The following is a 19,582-nucleotide window of genomic DNA, read 5'->3' on the forward strand; positions in this document are numbered from 1 at the left end:
ACTTTTACAAATTTTCTCTTATGTGTATTGTCCTATCTATTCTTTAGAAACACCTGACATTATACACATAAGAGTGGCGCCCATAATTATAATAATACAGACGTTTCAGTGGAGCGACCGATCAGCTGATCGATATAGAGCTAGGTGCAGAACTATACTGTGGCATAGAGCAGCTGCAGAGATACCAAAAAAACAACATAACACAATATGTAATATTATTATGTTTATATATATATTTATTCATCTGTTTTGTTTGTACACCTCACACACACTTGGGTGAGGTAAGCACTTTACAATGTTTGTGATATATCAGCTGTCCGGATCTGATTTTCAACTTAACAAACGTCTCTGAATAAAAAAAACTAATTTAATTAATCAGAATTATCACATAGTAAGTAATGACATTAAACGTGGTGTCCTTCGAGTTATATTGGATGACAAGGTTTTTTTCACAACATGTAGATAATACTATTAGCAACACATGAAGATCTTTAGGTCTAATTAAATTTAAAAATTTCTCTGCATCAAAAGATTTTAATTAGAAAAGAATTGAAAGTATGCAGAAAAAGTTCGTAAAATAATATTTAAAAATTTCAGGCATTTAAATTATTTTGAATATGCTACATTCCTATATAACCTATTTGCATTTTCTATTTATTAGACGTTCGATCAGTGATGCACTTTTTATTATAAACATTTTATTGCCAATTTGGTTGGTTCAGACATAATGACTCTGTTTGGATTAAGAATTCCAACTTGCAATTACAGAATTAGTGACACTTTTAAAACCATTAGTAACTTTAAAATGTGTAAAAAAATTTATAACTCCTTTTGAATAATCTCGAAATATTCATTGGTAAAACTTTTGTAATCTACATATTTATTTTGTATACACCATTTTAGTTTCGGTTTAAGATTTTTGTGAAAACCAATTGGTTAACTGAACTTTATCAATCTGTGTGTTGCGTTTTTTCGTGTTTTGTCGCATTGATGTGTATCAGTATATATCTTGAGTAAATGTGTTTTTTTTTTTTTTTTTTGTTATTTTAGGTCATAATTCGTAAGGCACAAAAACTGAATTTCAATTAGATCTGACAGTTTTAATGAAGCATGATAATATGCTACGCATAGTAATATTATTTATTTTCTAATATAAAAATACTTCAATTTTAGCAGAGTTTATTTTGTGCAAAGCCCATCAACATTCGAAATGTACGAGCCTATGTCTCCCCTAGAGCGCCTGTGCTGCTTGCCCTGTGCCAACAAACTACACTACACTACAGTCACAGAAAACATTACTTACATAAGAAAATCCTTGGATTTGCACTCATTAAATAAAAATCTACAATTACTTCAATTAGTCCAGTGTGCAAAAATGAAGCTAGTTACATTAGTAAGGCCGTTTTCCTCATTCCGTAGAATGTATAAGAAATTTTGACAGAATGGAATACTAGGTACCACGTGTATTTTGTTTAATCGTCGTAATAAGAATACAGTGCTTGCTACCTATATAACATTTTTGGAAACATTTCTTTCTTCTCGTCCGCGATCTGGATATGATTTGTTATTGCAACTATCGCCGTCTGAAGCGTTATCTTAATGCTTTAATGTTAACCTGAGAAACAGCTAAAGAGTTTACAGCGCTACCTACCGAGTATTCTTTACACTACTTCGAGGACAATGCTGCTGTACTCATTCCATGGAGGGTGTAAGAAAATATGGCAGAATTCCGTCTTGTCCTTTGGACGTTATGGTATTTTTTCGCCTTTTTCGAAAAGGCCTGGTGGAATACTTCCATTATGGTAGTCTGTCCGGTAGCCTGTGAACGACACTTCTTTGGTTAAGTGTTTATTTTTGGCCTACGGTTCTGATAAATCGTTAGCAAAAAGCATAAGCAACACAAAGATGTATGTGTTTGGATTTTAGCCTATCACGAAATAAATCCGCGTATTTTTCCAATCTCTACTATTTCTAAAAATTTGCCTGATTGTGTAGGGTCTCGACTGCTTACAGCAGTAGAAATTATTCAAAAAAATATTGTTTTAGTACAGAATTTCAATAAGCGCTCATACCAGGATCAATGGACTCGAGAAGTTGCGTCCACTACCGGTAGATGGCAGTAAAATACGATCCACGCAATTTTATTGTAAGTTGTGCTAGTCGCGAGCCAAATCCAGCGTAAGATATTATGTTTGTTATTACTTACGTGTAGAGTTACCAATTGATGTAATATTCCCAGATCATGTACGTAAAGTTTAACAAATAAGTTCTCCTAGTGATGGAAATAAATGTTCTCCTTCCCCCCCTCCTTCCCTTACAATTCAGCGAGCAACCCTCTTGTGGTGTAAATTTCTAGCCATATATTGTACCATTACATAAAATATTGGAGTGGGCTAAACAGCTGATTTCTAATAACATTTTCCACTGTTACATTTCCTGAGTGATAACAGGTTACTGAAACCATACAATCATCTTTGTAAAAATACAGCATTCTCTTGTATTTTACCCATTAATATCCTGTAAAATGTACAGCAATTTTCTAGTACTTTTACCAAAAAAAACTTGGCAACTAGTATCCATTTTTTTTCTCTGTAAAGGCCGGTTCACATGCAACGATCCATCTAGCTGCGTTGTTCAAGTTGTTGCAGGCAAGACGTGGCGTGTGGGCAGGGACACTTGCTCAAAACGTTTCATGTGCACCGGCCTTAAAGTTATAAAACAATTTTACTGTTGTATCTTTACAAGCGACTTTTGGGTACAAGGGTACAACTGGTACAACTTTTGAAAACAATAAAAATTTGAGACAAATAGGTAACATGAGATAGAATTTTTTTTTTTCCTCTGCTCATGTCTTTCGTTGCTTGTGCGGGAAATTGAAAGAAGAAGAGAAAAAATATTATTCATCGCTCTGTATAGGGAACATGAGTCGCTCTCGCACTCACCGCGGGCCCAATTGCTATCCGCGACAAAAGGTAAGAAATGGGGCGTTACAAAGAGTTCCAGCCAGAGCCTTCTTCCTTCCCCTGCCCCCTCCCACCCCTTGGGGCCAAGTCGCAGTTTAAAACTCGTATTATAATGGGTAAGTTGAGGATGGAGGGGGTTAAAAAAATTCCTCCCCTCTGCAGTTTCTTCCGAGGAGCTGACGGACCGCGACAGTACAAGCAACCCCCTCCCCCCCCCCTCCATCAACCAACCTTTTCCAACATTTGTAATAATCAGTCTTGGTGCATTGACCCTGATGCGAGGGGTCGCGTAATGATAGTCGAGACGGCTGCCAGGGGCGTAACAAGTGCGGAGGGGGGTAGTTGTCGTTCGTCAAGGGTTCACCCCTGAGGCAAGGAGGCCTGTGCATTTCCCCCCCCCCCCCCCCCCCCGAGCCCCGATCGTTTAGTTTTATTTATTTTCTTGGCTACGTCTCTTCAACGGCGAGTCCATTACGGATGGAAATCGTAGGTAGGCTACCTACAACAGCGCAGTGAAAAGGAACCACATTTTTTGACGTGATAACGTCTTATAAATCGATGAACGCCGGCTGCACGCACGAAAAATTGTCACGTTCCGCCTGAGCCGAGCGTGCAAGAACCGGCCAACCACCGTGCGAGAAAATATTCTATAATATCAAACAGTTTAAGGCGGTCTTTTTAACTAATTGTTCGTGATTATATTTAAACAAATTATGTAAATTAAATTTGCAAAAACTGTAAATAATATTTGAAAATTAAAAAATATGCAATTTTTCATCAATGTTTTCTTATAACGTTGTCACGTAAAATTATCGTCCTTACACCGACTTAACAGACAACTCCCCTTTTTTTGGAAGTCCTCTAGTCCTGCTTTCAGTATACATCCCTCCGACAGATGGAAAAAAACGTTACGTGGGCCTGGTGGCTCGTGTTCATGCGCCCATCACACGTGAATTTCAAACTGACACAAATGTAAAGCTATTTGCTACTACACCAAAATTTTACTTTAATGTTTTTTATAATCTGTAATAATCATTTCGCTAGCCAGCCAAATATTTTGTAAGATGCTGGATGGTGGAACTGCTTTCCGTAATTTGTTGTCAACGTATGAACCTTGTTATGCTTGTGTTTTATTATTGCACGCATTTACGGAGAGTTAATTTTTTTTTTCGATTGTGGATTTTTTAAAGTGTTCTTATAAAACATAGCGCCTCCAAGGCTTACTGGCTACCCCCTTGGACTCCAATATATTATAAAGTATAACGGGAATTCATTGAGAAAATATGCCCAATAAAAAAAAAGAATTTTAGCGTGCTCATTGGCCGATAGGGCAAAGGTTTGACATCCTTTGGAATGGGTGGTAGATAACCGTGACTGTGTGAACATTTACAAACATTGTTTCGCGAGAACTGTGGTCCTAAAGCAGATTTAAAGGCTTATACGTGCTTCAAGCCTACTCTACTACCTCATGAAACCGCAAAATTCCCATATCTGGGAGAAATTTTCAAGGTATTGGCCATGGGGTTTAGTAGGTAACAAATCCCAGCATCTTCTTGAAAGATATTGACGATATAAAACAAACTTTTTTAAAATAGGATCCTCCCAGAATCGAGTTCATTAGTTTACCACTTCACCCACTTTCTTCCCGTCACATACAATTTCTCCGCTGCAAATAATATATTCATGAGATTTTCATTTAGCTTCCGTGCGAAACCATATTGCCGCTAACTTAGTTGTTTAATACAATTTCTTGTACATACGTCATTTCAGTTTTGCACTGTTTTTTTCATGAAAAAAGTTCAGGAACGCAAATTAATAATTAAAAAAATGAAACATAAGCCCACAGAGAACAAGCCTAAATCAGCTGATGCCAACGATGAACCTTAACAGGTATAATATACAACACAACGATGAAAACACAGACGAACACATTCAGACTGAAATATCAGACAGTAAATGAATTTCCTGAAAGGAATTTAGTAATGAAAAATAATAATAATAACAGCACAGACGACCATAGTGGGTTGATAACGAGGACAATTACAGTAAATGCCGATAGACGAAAAAAACCTGGACAACGCAGCAAATACACGAACACAATGATGAAAACAAACATTAAACAAATGGGTGCGTGTACTTAGGTACGCGCGTGAGACGTTATACTTCTTTGGCATCATAAAAAAATAGTTTTTAATTGAATGCAAAAAATAGTGTGTGGAGTACCTCCGCGCGGAAGAAGTGAAACTTCGTAATGTGGAAATGAAAATAGGAAGGGGTAGAAATTGATTTTTAGTGAAATGATATTGTATCAAATCAAACTAAAAAAAAATAAAGGAAATAAATTTGTAACGATTCACAGAATGATTTTCAAAGAGAGAGATACACCTAATGAATTTCTATAAAACTAATTTTTTTATGAGAGCAGATTTTCATGAAATAAATCATGAAATCATTCAACTATAAAAGCTGCTTATTTAACTAAGCGGACGGGTTCGCCCCAAGGAGAAAATTGACGCGGCGAGACCTCGTGGACATAAAGAAATGACACACACTCACTATTTATGTGTCTATGAAACATGATTTTTTTCTGCAATTTAAATTGTAATATACAAAAAGGGTATTGAAAATTGAAACAAATATGGCGACACTACAAACTGTCAGGATCTTTATTTTTTTCTTACTCTCTACTTAGTTCCTTACTCTCGCTCTGTCTCTTTTTATTCCCCCTCCCCAGGAGCGTTAAATGTTTAACGCAACCTTGTTGGAAGTCGCATTAGAAGTATAACTTCAAAAACAAACAGTGCAAAACTGCAATGGCGTAGCCTATGTGTCCAAAAAATTGTATTCAAACAAAATTCCCCATTACACGAATCACTTAAAGAACGTAGGCCTAGTGATATACTGGCCACAGTATCTGATGCCTAGCGTTGGGTTGTGTGCGCAAGTACCAATTCCTGAAATGGATATTATTTCAAATACAATTCTCTGGTTTGATACTGAGCCCTCCGTCTGCGGGGTTTACATCTTCTAAAAAAATTAATGAACACTTTGTCGGCAGGCCACCGGCCGTTGTTTCGTGTTCTGCATATTGCCTAACAAAACACTCCACAGGCGTCTGCTGTCTTCCAGCCACCGTCCCACGAACAAAACGTATTTTTTTTTAATTGAAACGTGGCAGAAGAATCGAACTGAATAAAAAATATATTAAATGAAGAAGGAAAAATAAAAACTAGAACTTTATTCCTCCAGGATAGACTCCAATATCCTCTACACACTCGGGGCAAATGCCAACTGTTCATTGGCTGCTGACTTGTGAGTCGTCTCGAATGGGTGGCCTGTGATTCGACACTTATATGTATGAGTGAGGGTCTCTAATTGGCCATCAGTCGTCCAGATTAACAGTGAACCAATGACAGAAGCAGAACTGGGGTATAATTATTGAATTTTAGCATATCACGAAATGAACCCGCTAATTGTTCAGGTCTCTATACAATTGGTAGAACATTTAAGTTACTTAAATTAACAAAACTGAATTAAAAAATATATATTTTTATCATGTTTATGAGGAATTTGGAAAAAAATAACTACGAAACTAAGGTACAATCTTAAGTGGGTTTCCTTAAATTTGTGTGTCAGTAATGAATTTTCCAAATATACTTACTAAAATTCGAAAGAAAAAAAATAGTTGCAGGGATTAAATTTGTTTGCTAAAAAATGAAATGAAAAGTTTGGCTAGCTAGTACCATTTGTGGAGTCCAACATTTATAACTTAATACAATTTTTGGAACATGGGTCATTGCAGTTTTGCACTGTTTGTCATGGAAAAATCTCAATAACGCAAAATAAAAAATGAAAATGGAAAGAAGAAGCCTAAATCAGCTGAAGTCAAACAGATGGAGTAAGCAATTAACCTGAACAGGTATTATATACGTCAGAACGACGACAGGACAGACGAACATAGACAAACTTAAAATATCAGACAGTAGAATAATAATTGTTTGAAATGAGTTTAGTCGTGGAAAAAAATAAACAGCACAGACGAACAGGCTAACAACGATGAGACAGTTTTCGACAAAGAACGGGAAAATGCAGACAAGACAACAAGACCTGTACCTACCACGTAGCAAACTGTGCCGTTTCTAGGTATGGCACTCGTGATTTTATCTGTAATTAATTTATTCACATTTCTTTTTTTTTTAATCTTTCATGTTAAATAAATTTTAAAATTTTTATGCAAAGATAGTATTTAATATTTATTTATCTTTACATATTTCATTATCTTAATGTTAAAGTTTTGTGTAGCTATTTAATTAATAATGTCTTAAATGTGTTTGTTTCTATTATAATCAAATGTGTAAGGGAAACACTAAGTACTACAATTCTGGTTCTATGAATATTTTGTTTTGTTTGTATACCCTCTACTTATTGTAAATTCTATGATTTCTGTCGTGCCAAACGAAAAAGACTTACCTTCCCCTTTTTCAATTTCTTTTCGGCCATTTGGCATGTATTTTTTGGTGCGGATGTAAAAACCATCATAAAATGTAACAACCTATCTGTTACCGCCGTTTTGGGTGAGTAAATGTTTCGTCTGTGGGAAAAGTGTATCCCATGATAATTATTTTTTATGTTTGGAGGTTAATATTTTTGTGGTTTCATTCCATAGCGGTTCGAGTCATGGGCCTCATCCTGGCTTTGGTGTTCCAGGAATCTAAATTCATTTTTGGGAATTAACCTCTTCAAAACAAAGGCCAGAAATTTCATTATTATTATTTTAAGGTTATGTAACTGTTTTCAACTTCTGCGTGATCATCATGCAAGTTTATACTATTTAACTTGAATCAACGAAATAATATTGATTTATACACTTTGGAACATTTCCGGCAATTAATTTCATTCTGAAGAAAGAATTCTAAGAAGACTTCAATAATTTAATATTTGTTTGATGATTTATTTTTTTTAAATAATGTTTGTTGAGTAACTTAACCTGTTTTTTTTTAACTTCAATCTAATATAAATACTTGGTACGTACCTAGTTGTTCACGAGCTCGTTACTTAATATATAATACTCAGTAATATTTTGTTAATATGTTAATTGTTTTGTTGATGTTTGTTTTACATTGTTATTTTTACAAAGGCCTATAATTACAACCAGCACCAATCTGATATTTGCGTGTTATTTTGTTTCCCAGTTGTTTATTTCAATAGGTATGTCTTAATTCTTTTTAACATATTATGTTTGGTTATAAATGGCAATATGTTCTTATTTCTCTATAGTAATTTATACTAATTCTTTAGTTAATACATAATAACACAGTACAGTAAATGTTAACGATCCGACATATCTGAAACTTTCATATGTTATAGTGTCCTTGGGTAACTTCCAATGCCACACATTGAGGTTATGTAGGATGCTATAACAGATGGATGCCTTTCAGTCAAAATATATGTCACAAAACAAACGAACGCAAAAAAAATGAATACGAACAGGTCACTATGGACAGCAGAACGAAGAGACAGCACCTACGTAAACAGTAGGTTTGCTATAACGAAACAGTGGGTTTATGTTATCATTTTTAATTTTTTAATTTTGCATCCTTGAATTCACGCCGCTCCACGCGCTGGCCTCAGCAAGTGTGCGGGATTCCCAGGCCGCTGAGGGACAGGAGGCATCTCCGTATACCGAGGGAAGCCTTCATTTCACAGACGAGAGAGCCACACCCGAAGTTCCCCGAAGTTCATGCTCGCTTCTTTTTTTTTCCGTACCACAACAATTGTATTTTATTTGGGTGGGAAAAAAAATTCGCGGGCATTTATTCTCCAAATGCGCGGGTTTAACTTATAAGATGTCATTCTTAAAATTAGCAAGAAGTATGTGATTTAAAGAATTATTCAGTAGGTTAGCTACATTATAAACACTTTTAAAACATTCCGGATGGTTGGTTATATTAGGTACGCATAGCTACATTAAAAATACTGTAAAATTATTTTATGGTTGCTTATCAAATAACATTTTTTATTATGTACGGTAGCTATCCAGCGCTAGGAAACCGTTTACATTATTTCACAGTATATTTAATGTAGATATCCTAACCAAATCAACCGTCCACAATGTTTTAAAGTATTTATGATGTAGCTAACCTAACCTAATCGACCATTAGTTATCATGAGTTGTCCAAAATAAACATTCACGGACATTTTTTTAATATTATTTACAATGAACCAAAAAAAAAAAAACCGAAGATGCACGATCGGGCGTTTGGTTCTCTCGTCTGTGAAAAGAAGGCTTCCCGTGGAAGGAGGGCGCGGGGGCAGAAGCCGGGCCGCCCTAATGCCCAAAGGTATGTGCGCGAGTGACGTCAGTGGCTGCTCAAGTACCTGGCGCCCGTCGCGTCCTTGTCTGACACGTTCGTAACAAACAGTATGGACCACATACAGTCCACACAAGGTAAGAGATCTTGTAGTCCCAAAACGTGTTGGCACAGTGTTTATCCCATAGATCACTCTCGGGCCAAGATTCATTGGATCTCACGGATCAAAGAGCAGAATGTGCTGCAAACTGGCCATTAAAGACTCGACAGTTCAACCTGGTAATTCCTTCGTTTGGGAAGGTACTTCAAGAGGCAGGCCGACAGTTAGTCGTCACTGCCATCGACTACTATCGTGACAAAAGTTTAAGGCCTGTTAGCATTTTATCTGCCACCCAGTCGCCCATAAAAACCAGTATACAAGCACCGTTGAGAACAGAAATCTCTTGTGCTGGCTGGGCTGGTTCCGGAAAATGCGGGCAAGTGAGAACTCTTTGTCGCTTGTGGTTCAAAAGTACCGGAAAGAATCGCGGCCAGTTGTGGCGCGCGTACCGGAAAATATATATCCACGAGCGGGTTGCCAACTGTCTGGGTCGTGGTCGCATTACGTTTTTTTTTTTTTTGTTTTTGTTAATGCAGGGGTGGGGGAAGAGGGTTGCGAGTGAAAGGAGGGGACAGAATAAGTCGTTGTTTTATAAAATAAAATAAAAGGGAGGGGATGATATCTGGACGCGACTGTCGCTCATCTCCGTCCCGCCGGAAGCCGGCCGCCATGTTGCAGCTGGTCACGTGACCCAGAAGGGACTGTGGAAAGGGCGGCGACAGGAGGTAGAGTGGTAGAGGTGGAGAGGGGTCGGAAAGAGCGAACCTAGCCAACAAAGGATGACAGGCTGACGGCTCCTGCGTGACTTGTTCCTGCGCGTGCGCGGGAAGACGAAGAGGGAGGGACAGGTGAGGTACTGAGAGCATACACTCCACACATCTTGCCCGCAGCTCGCTAAAGGCCACCACACAGTATCGAATTATTTGGCTGGAATCGAGTACGACCTCAATCGAATTCATTTTCTCTAAAAATGTTCTAACATTTAATCACATTTAAAAAAAAAAATTATTATCTCACAATGTCCAAGTAAGTAGTTCATAGAGCTATTTTCGGTTAACTCGTTCTTTTCTGACAGATTTATTTAAGGCAAGGAAGAAGCTTTGGATAGCTGCGCTTGGATAGAGAGATTAATCATGTCAAAGAAAACTAAAAGTTACTTAACATGGCATTTAATGGAGAGTTTTATATTATATATAATTCTATAAAATACAAATACATGGATTTTTTCAGTAAAAAAAACGTATATCATTGTCGCTTTGTAATATGAAGAACTGGTTATTCATTAGGCTTGCTCTTCTGCTATGTGCTAATATTACTCTGAAAGAGTGTGTTTACTCTGTTGCACTAATGCCCCACTCTCTGTAACGAAGTAGAATACTTCTCTCTGTTTCAAACAAATTCTTGGTCAAACTCTTCGTAAATAACATAAAAAATACTGAATTTACTGTGTAGGGTAGAGTTTGATATACTATAACAACAAACATGGATGGGAATAGAAAAATATATAAAGTTAATATTTCAATAGATAAAAAAAATATATTGACAATAGACCGTTCCATCACTAAGTATTCCATAAAATAAAATGTTGAAAAGCAAACAAAAAAATTAATTAAATTTGCCAGCTATGTTGGACACAACCTACAAAAATGTCAATATGGTTTTCAGTATTATCAAAGTTTATTGAATTTTCAAATAATTAATTATTATGGTATTTTTATCATAAAATCTGGCCAACTCAGACCGATATAACAACAAAAACTCCGTTGCTCAGTACCTCTAAACTTGATTGTCTAGGTTAAAAAAATTAATTTATAGTAAAACACGTGTAGGAAGGTAACTATGTATTAGATTTGCCTGTTTATGCTTGTGTTATTAGAAGTTAGGCCTTGGATAACAATAGCAGTGTTTGTAAATAAAAAGATTAAAGTCTAGGCCATGCAACAAATAAGTTTTCACACTAACACGACTGTGGAAAAATGCCTAAAACTGCAGCACGTCAGTAAAACAGTGTTTTAACCAACTTTTCAAAATGGCTTACCTGGATGCAGGATAGCTGGACCATATACACTGACACACGTTATTATGTTCATATTTGCGGATCGCGCAAAACCTTTACGCGCACAACGTCTAATGCACCGTCTAGCACGGACTCATGCGTTAATCACACCCACACACGCAAAATTAACTTTATTTTAGATGCTTTCGTCAGGACGCCCTGACGGGAATCTGTAATTTTCATTAACTGGACCAAACGTTCGAATTCCCATCATTCCCAGCGCCAGGCGCTCGGCCAATCACAGAGCGCTGTCCAGAAATAACAAAGAAACGAATTTTAACGATTCCAAAATTATCAATAAATACTTATTTAAACAAACTGTCACTTGGCAACGTCTTTAAAATGCATTAAATAGCGTTTAAAACACAAAAAACAGTTTATTAAACATTGTGTTTATACCTGCAAACAAAACACATATTTGTATCAGGTATCGTAGCAACGGCAATCAAAACGTAAACACAAAAGATGAAATGTACAATTTCAGCGCTCTTTACTTACGTTATAGCACAGTACTTCATCGTAAACACGGAACACGTGGCGAGGTAAGCGCACAGTGGTCGTCGACACACGGGAGCATGACAACGCATAAAACGACACTGCATGTCACGTGTCGGATGTCGGCAAAGCTGAACGTGAATTAGAGAGAGAGAGAAAGTAGTCCCTCTGGTCCGTACGATGCGTAAGGCTTAACGAAACGGAGGACAAGGGGCCATCCTTCCTGAAATTCCGACACTCTGTACGCCGTGTGTGTGGACTACCTACCTTAAATGATTCCAGTTCGTGAGAACTGTGCCGTGCGTCCGTAGACAGACAAACCAGCGTGCGCACTAAATTTGATAATTTTCAGAACAACGCGTACAGGCTTCGGCACGAAACGCACTTATAAACTTCCCGGACCCGGACCCGAACCCGGACCCCGCACGATCCAGCGCACGTGCAACAAGTTAGTTAAGAAATGAGGTTCAGGGCTCGTCTCTGCTCTGCGTGTCACGTCTGTGGTCGTGAAGTTACAAAGGGGAGGGGGGGGGGTGTTTCCCCGACACCTTGGTCGGACCACCTGGTGCAGGCAATGACAGGTCTAGGGAGCCGTCGGCGCGACGCGTCGAAATGTCGAGCGAAAACACAGGAAGTCACGTGTCAAACAATAATTCTGGTCGTCCGGCCCAGCACGCGATGCAAATACGTTGTTTTGCATCCCCCCCCCCCTTTTCACAACACACGCTCACACACACACGCACGCAAACCCACACATATCTACTGTACACAAACCAATCTACCGGGCGTGTGATTCTGCCTTATATATGTTCCCTCTAGTAACACCTGGCCCATCCACAGAGAAATTAAAGGGAAAAGGGAGGGAGGGGGGAGAGTCTGCAAGTAAATTTTGTCGTAATGCTCCCTTTAACTCGATGTATAACTTTTAAAACTCTACAGTTTGAAGGAAAAATTAAAATAAAAAAAACTGTACGTTACCATGTTTCAAAACCAACAGAGACCAGGATCAGGTACACATAACAAATATGCATAAGTACGCGGAGTGCAGATCCAACGCGACTCGGGGTCACGCAAAGAAACCCGATACATACAAAGTCGCAGCAGAGTTCTGTGTACAAGTCAGTGAATGAAGCTTCGCACTAGGTTGGTGCTGCCACTGGCGGAGCGAACAGAAACTACAAGGACGCCGAAGTAATGCAAGAAGAACTAAGCCAGTTCATCAACATGGAAATTAAAGACTTTGAAATACCTCAACAATAAAACACGTTACATTAATTCGTTTAATTCGCAAAAAAAAAAAGGGGGGGGGGGGGGTTCTGTAAAGTATGTTTACGGACGATAATTTTACGTGATAACGTCATAAGAAAACATTGATGAAAATTTGCATACTTTTTTAATTTTAAATATTATTTACAGTTTTTTGCAAATTTAATTTAAATAATTTGTTTAAATATAAATCACGAACAATAATTAGTTAAAAATACCGCGTTAACCTGTTTGATATTATAGAAGATTTTCCTCGCACGGTGGTGGGCCGGTTCTTGCACGCTAGGCTCAGGCGGAACGTTGACAATGAGTCATGCTTTTTTCGTGCGTGCAGCCGGCGTTCATCGATTTATAAGACGTTATCACGTCAGGAAAAAAAAATAATGATGGGCGCCATTTGACGGAGTCGATTGAAGCTATGTTGAGACACCTAACAATTAAACAATTAGGGACTGGAAAAATTCGCGGTTTCGATGACCTTCAGGAGTAGACTACACAGTCCTCAGTATACCCGGGAAAATAACGCCCGTTCATTGGCTGCTGACTTGTTGAGTCGTCTCAACTAGTTTGCTTGTGATACGACACTTCTTTGGTTGAGCATTCCCCATCGGCCCAGAGTCGTCCAGATGAACAGTGAACCAATAACAAAAGCAGCTTAAAGGTATAGGTAAGTATTTGAATTTTGGCGTATCGCTAAATGAATCCGCGAATTTTTTTCCGGTCTCCACGTAAAAATAGAAACAGTCGATCGAACTGACGATAATCATGACCGTTGACGACAGGTAAATGAATCCCAGAGGGAACACGAGGCGAGTGGCGGAGGTATCTGCTGGTTCATCTGCAGGGTCTGTGGTTGGTGGGAGGGGGGAGTGGTCTGTCACGTGACCGCGAGAGGGAGGGAGGGAGGGTCGACGTCGTAAAGAAGGGCAGGGACCTGGACGGAGGGTAGCAGGTCGTAAACCCCTCGCCGCTCCCCTCCTGCTGCTAGGGTCTTGGCCGCGACCCACTGACCCCGGCAGAGGCGTCGACGGGCACCCTCTACCCCCTCTACCGTGCAGGTGTCGGGAGCACAGGAGCAGGTCCTGCTCACAGCCAGGGGCGCAACAACTAAATTTCCAAAGGGGGGGGGGGGACAATAAACCTTTTTATAAAGAATCATCGATCCCCCCCTATTGAAGTGGGGGATCCGGGGTCCTCCCCCGGGAAAATTTGTATTTCAAGGTGGAAAATGGTGCTGTTTAAGCAGTTTTACTATCTAAAAATTGATTACACAGCACTTTCTTTGCCCCCGTTTGCCCCCACTTCTAGGTTTCAGAGGGGGGGGGGGGCAAAATACCTTTGCCCCCCCCCCCCCCCTTGTTGTTGCGCCCCTGCTCACAGCAAAGTACACTACACTGTTCTGAATTACAGTAAATACACGGACTTCACAACGTAACAATTTAAAATTCGTGATTTCAAATAACTGAATTTTTCTTACAAACTATGCCGTACATTGACTGCCAAGTCGCAATCTGCAATATCAATTAGTGTCATTAACTTGGTAACCATTATTATTACCTTGTGATTGATCACTTTTATAATCTTTGGGCATCCTACAATAAAAAAACCTAGCATTAAAATAAATAATGTGATTTAAAATTGTATTAATGAAAGAAATTCTACATATGTAGTTGCCACCAGCATTGCCTTTAAACCAGAACATTTTTTCAGTTGTTTGTTCTATTTGATTCTCCTTAGCCATACTGCACAAAATTGTTAAAAAAAATTCAACTTTGCCAGCTGATAATACAAAAAGTATACAACTTACACGCACGCATATATGTGTGTGTTTGTTTATTTTGACCACTTTAAGTCTACAAGTGTAACCATGTTAAAAGTAAAAAAATTGTTTGTCTGTAAAGTCGGTTTACGGACGATAGTATAACGTGACAACGTCATAACAAAACATTGATGAAATGATTGCATACTTTTATGAATAAAATTGAATCATTTTTATTGAATTATCACTATTTTGTATGGATACAAAGAAGGAGTGAAATGAAATCTACAATTTAACCGATAAATTTACTTTTATTTGCACCCATTAATTCAAATATGTTTATTACATTAACGAAGAGATTATTTTAACTATAACTTTTATACATGTTTGCTATTTAACTTCTTCCAATCTGTGTTATTCTGTTAAGGATAGGACGATGATAGGAAAAGTAGGAAACGAATGGGAGTGTTTCAAGTTTTAATGTGCCTAGAAAAAAGTCAAATCGATGGTTGTTCCAATCGAGTGGAAGAGAGATATATGCGGCGCAAGCGTACAATGTGCGTAACGGGACACTTTTTCGTGTGTGCAGCCGGCGTTCATCGATATATTGGACTTTATCACGTCAGAAATAAAATAATAGCCTGGAACAGGACATGCAACTTCAACGTCTCGTGGATGGAATGATAACGCTGCGGTGTAAAACTGCTGGCCTGTGGACCCACGCACTCGGCAGGTGGCGAGCCTGCCAGGAGATGGAGGGAGGGTCGTAATTGTGGTCTCGCCGCACCCCCTCCCCCCGTGGCGATAAAGCGCACTTGTGACCCGCCGTTATGGCCCTCGAGGCTACTGCTTTATTACCGCTGACACGTGACGTCACAGCCCTTGTTCTCCCCGCCCCTCCCCTCCGGCTGCAGTGTCACACAAGGAGGGAGGGGTAGGTGGGCCGCACACACAACACGTTTACAACCGCCGAGGGGTAGTTAGCCGACCATTTCAACCGTGTTTTCCCCACGGTGCCGTAGTGTCGTATGGACGGTCCAATGCTATACTTAGCGGGTAATTCTGACCGCTTGTTTAGAACTGTTAAAGGCAGCGTGGTCACGTTTATAGAGCTTCTGCGATTATTCATTTCACTCCATGGTACACACACCCTACTTGGCCCAAGCTCTTTGGTGGATAACAAGGTCACATCATCCTTGGGCGGATTACACTTACCCTTTTTTCCTTAACAGGTAGCAAGGTCGTCAAGGGATCGTAGCTCTACTTACTGGCCACGAGAGGAGAGATAAACTATGCGTTTTCGATCTGCGGTTAGTAATTTTGAGAATTATTCAAATAACAATTATTTTTTTTAATATATATATTTCTTAGGCATCATTTAATTTTCGATCAGAACATTTCAAAATTTAAAGGTTTGCGGAAATACTCCTTTGATATGTAACTAGGAAAAGTGTTTTCTGTAAAAAAAGTTACAGCTTTGGGATGATTTTCGATTAATTAAAAACCTTTGTTTCCTAAGAGCGAAAATCGTTCCGGCCTAAGCGATTTCGGCACCGCCACAGTAAAGTAGGTACACGCTACGTAGTTCAAAACCATTCGGCGGTCAGATCGATTCTCCCAAACTCTCAACAAATATACCAACTTAAAACTTCATATATATTTTTAAATATATATATATGAAAGTGATTTTCACGTTGAGCTCTTCATACTATGTAATTTGTGTTTATATTTCCATAAAATTGAATATAAATTGTTTTCTTAACTTTAATGACTTAAATTGTATACTAGATGATGATAATATTACAAACCTTTGTACATTTTATCACTATTACCACGTAGAGCAATGTTTCAAGAGTAATTTTAGTGACCGTACATAAATTGCATTTTAGAAAAGCATGTTTTGGATCGTTGCAAGAAATTATAATTTAGACTTAACAGCGTGTTTTCGGTGATACGCACAAGGTCTGCAGCTGTAAACTTTCGGTATGTTACTAAGCAATGTTGACTCTACCACTGTGCAAAAATTCGCTTTGGACGAATTTTTCACACGTTGAAACCTCTGTTTCCTGGGCTATCAGTAGCACTGTGTAGTCTATCCTAGTTGTCAGACAGTGTGACAAGGCTTAAGTATACCAACAAAGGACGTAAAATTTTTTCGAGAAATAACTTTGCACGGAATCATTTCCACAAAATGCAACAGTTACGACGAAAAGAAGACTCTAGATAATTCGCTGATATAATTGGGAAACATTTTAAAATCTCGATTTTTTTTTATACTTCTACATATTCTTCTTGTACAACTTCATTTTGTATGTCGTTTGAATGCTTTGTACATTTTTTTTGTTTTAATTTGCATTTTTTTTTTTTTTTGCTTAGAGTTCTTTGATTGATAACGATCGTACAAGCAAGCCTCGGTGGCTCAGCGGGTAGCGCACGCGCATGGCGCGCTACGCGACGCTCCGACGTCGAGACAAAATAAATAAATAAATAAAATAAAATAAAATCACACGGCCCGACTTCCTGCCGGCATGATGGCGGCTGATGCGTCCGAGAGGCGATTGTTTTTAGTATTCGGCCGTCGTCACGCCACTGTCTTCTCCCCTCCCTCGACCCCTCCCCATTCCTTTTGTTCTCGGCGTGCGTGCGTGCGTGATTTACCAGCGCGTCTCGTGGGAACAGCCGCCGCCGAACAATGTAAACGTACGACTGTAAGTCGTGGGCGGGGCCTCGCAACATCCTCCCCACCAACTCTCAAAACACGGCTCTTCGGCTTCTGTTTTTTTTTTTTTTTTTTTTTTACACGCTACTTCTCTTCCCCCCACTACGAAATACCCGGCAGTTTTCAATAATAAACAAAATGCTTGAAAGACCGCGCAGTCGGTTACGGGTGTGAATATGGCGGGATAGAAAGAAGTTGGTCGGAAATTTGAAGGGGGGGGGGGGGGGGGAGTATATATTATTTAGACAACGCGTTCGTGTGGCGCATGCGCAGCGCGCTGGAGAGAGAAGAAGCGGCCGGCGACAGCCCATTGTTTCCGGCGCACGTGCAGCGCCAGCGAGGAACTCTCTCGTTTATCCATGGCGAGTGCTGAGGGCAGTGTTGCCAAGTCTGCAATCGAAAAATACGTTGAATGTGTTTATTAAACCCGCAAAAATTTCTTTTAACCGTTATGAAAACAGAGTTGGAATATGCATTAATAGAGAGAATTTTTTTTTTATGAAAACTTCTTTTGGCGCACCGCACACACATTTTTTTTGCAGGTAGTAAGTTAGGCAGATCCGTCACGCTCTGAGGTGAAAGGCTCGATCGGGTGAACTCGGGACCGCCGAGTGTACCCGAGCGAGAAAGATACAGTCAGCTGCTCTTCACTGTTGTGTCGCTGTGTTTACTATATTCAAGTAATACGTAATAATTGTCATTATTAATTTAATAGTTATTATTGGTACGTAATAATAATTATTTTAACAATTATTTTGTTTACATTGATTGCGGTCTTAAGCAAATATATCAGAAGAGAATGTGTAATACCCGGCCGATGCATTTACGAAATATGTTTAGGTTATGATAGGGAGTAAATTCATGTAAGTCGTCATCGACATGGTCACGTGACGTGTTAACGATAGCATTATATCTGTTCCTATTAGTATAACTTATTGCGCTTTTAAATCTTTTTAAATCTTAACGATTACTGTACAGTAAAAAGTGAGTATAAAATATATTAATATTCTCATATAGATACCTATATAGTGTGAATAACGAAGAAAACGGAGTCTTTGTAGCAATATAACCAAAAAATTAAAAACATTATTATTATTTTTAATACATACAATCACTATGCAATGCGTATTTTATAGTAATTTAGGAGTTATTATACTAACGTGATAAAACAAATTTGTTGTGTGATAATATTTTTTCGTAAAAATTGCGAAAAGGTCTTCACTTCTGTTGGCAGTCCTCATGATTGCTTTGAAAATTATTTTTTAATGTACGTATTACACCGTAGCATCGTCTGTGTGTGCCCTTTACGTGGGCATACTTAATTTTAGTCTAATGATCTTTGGGATCTTTTCGTGAAAAAATTCCTGCCTATGCATAAACACGTGAAAAAATTATTATATAGTTATTTTAATATATATATTTTATTATTTAAAGATAATTACAAGTGTATTCATTTCACGATAAGCTAGAATAAAAATCTCGTGTGCCTACGTATTGCTTCAGTGACTGGCTCACAATTTATCTGAAGGACTCTGAGCAAATGAAAATATGTACTTGCAACCAAAGAAGTATCCAATCGCAAGCATCCTAGTTGACAAGTTTCACGAGTCAGTAGCCAGTGAGCAGGTGGCATCTATCCTAGAGGTAATTGAAACCACGAATTTTTGTGGTATTTTTAAGCGGACCTTTATGATTGGATAACGGGTATTTTTACACACACCCCAAGGACTAGACGCCAAGCCAAACTGCACGACTTGGTCAACTCGAACAGAAGTGACAAAACCTCTAAATTTATTGTTGATGTAGACTGTAGAGTTTAGAGTGGTGGCGCGCTGAGATGTACCTAATGTTCATTTTTAAGAAAACTTTATGTAAGTTATGCGTAAAAATAATTAAGTAGTCGGTATTCATAG

Source organism: Bacillus rossius, chromosome 12, assembly GCF_032445375.1.
Source record: "Bacillus rossius redtenbacheri isolate Brsri chromosome 12, Brsri_v3, whole genome shotgun sequence".
In the NCBI taxonomy this organism is placed as follows: domain Eukaryota; kingdom Metazoa; phylum Arthropoda; class Insecta; order Phasmatodea; family Bacillidae; genus Bacillus; species Bacillus rossius.